We start from the raw sequence: 1,626 nt of genomic DNA on the forward strand, positions 1-1,626 counted from the left end.
CAAAGAGGGAAGGTAACAGAGCAACACTCCAAGAAAAATGGCTAGAAATTCTATTATCAGCCTCTGACATCTGACTTCTGACCTATGGCATCAGTGCAGCACAACTGGAATCAGGAACAGATAAGGTACACCACAATACCTCTTAAATTTTTCACTCAATATGTGCCTCAGACATGGAGGAGAGGAAGTGCACACCCTCACACCCAGGGTACAGCCCGAAACAATTCACTATGCACTAAAATTTTTTTAGAGGTTGTGTGTCTGCATAAGACTTCATATCTATTTTGACAGAAGCCAGCGATTAGCTGCATCCCCACCTTACCAGGAAACTACTAAAATTCCTGGGGAAGTAAAGGAGAATTTCATAAGAACATAATGGATGTAGAAGAGAAAACCTATTGTGGCTGTGAGGGTCCTGATGTCATGTATGTCAAATTGATATCTCCGATGGTCATGAATTTATTGTAAAAAGAGAACATGCACTCACATCCGCAACAATAAAAGCCATGTTGAGTGGCCCTGGTCAGTTTGCTGAGAACGAAACTAATGAAGTCAATTTTAGAGCGATCCCTTCACATGTGCTATCAAAAGTGTGCATGCATTTTACCTACAAAGTTCATGCCACTAACAGCTCCATGGAGATTCCTGAATTCCCAACTGCACCTGAAATTGCACTGGAATTGCTGATAGCAGAGAACTTCCTAGATTGTTAAATAAAATAAATTATTAAAAAAATAGACTTTATATCTATTTTATTGTTGTAAAAAAATGATGTGCTTAATTAGTCACCATCATGCAGCCTGAACTTTCAGAGAAATGGCTCATGGCTTTGGGTGTAGAGGTCATGTCATGCTGTGGCTGAGGTTCTGGAAGCACTCTGTCTAGATTCAAATCCTACTTCTAGACCAAGTTCCTAATTCTTTTGTGCCTCAGTTTCCTTACCTACATATTGAGGATTACAGCAGTACCTCCTTGGGAGCATTCTTGAGACACTTTAAAAAGTTAATATGCATCAAATACTTGGTACCCATGCTTGATACATGTTAGTTTTGGGGCACCTGGGTGGCTCAGTCGGTTAACATCCAACTTTGGTTCAGGTCATGATCTCGCAGTTTGAGTTCAAGCCCCAAGTCAGGCTCTGTGCTGACAGCTCAGATCCTAGAGCCTGCTTCGGATTCTGTGTCTCCCTCTCTCTCTGCCCCCCTTCCCACTTGTGCTCGCTCTCTCTCGCTCTCTCTCGCTCTCTCTCTCTCTCTCTCCCTCTCTCAAAAATCAATAAACATTTTTTAAAATGGTAGCTTTTGGGGCATGTGGGTGGCTCAGTCGATTAAGTGTCCGACTTCAGCTCAGGGCTTGGGAGTTCGAGCCCCACATCAGGCTCTGTGCTGACAGTTCAGAGCCTGGAGCCTGCTTCAGATTCTGTCTTTCCTCTCTCTCTCTGCCCCTCCCCTACTCACACTTTGTATCGCTCTCTCTCTCTGTCTCAATTTAAAAAAAAAATGTTAGCTTTTGTCAATGAGTTACACTCGGCATTTAACACCCGTTCCTAGATCCCACTTGAAAAGCATTAGATAACACAGCAAAGATAGTCTTGTGAGGTAAAAAACCTGGGAAATTATTTTTGTT

At 42.5% G+C, this 1,626-nt stretch overlaps 1 pseudogene; it reads left to right on the plus strand.

The window, feature by feature from the left end:
- The first annotated feature begins 375 nt into the window (after positions 1-375).
- Positions 376-713, plus strand: LOC115296319 (annotated as a pseudogene).
- Positions 714-1,626: the final 913 nt, after the last annotated feature.

This window comes from Suricata suricatta, chromosome 7, assembly GCF_006229205.1.
Source record: "Suricata suricatta isolate VVHF042 chromosome 7, meerkat_22Aug2017_6uvM2_HiC, whole genome shotgun sequence".
In the NCBI taxonomy this organism is placed as follows: Eukaryota; Metazoa; Chordata; class Mammalia; order Carnivora; family Herpestidae; genus Suricata; species Suricata suricatta.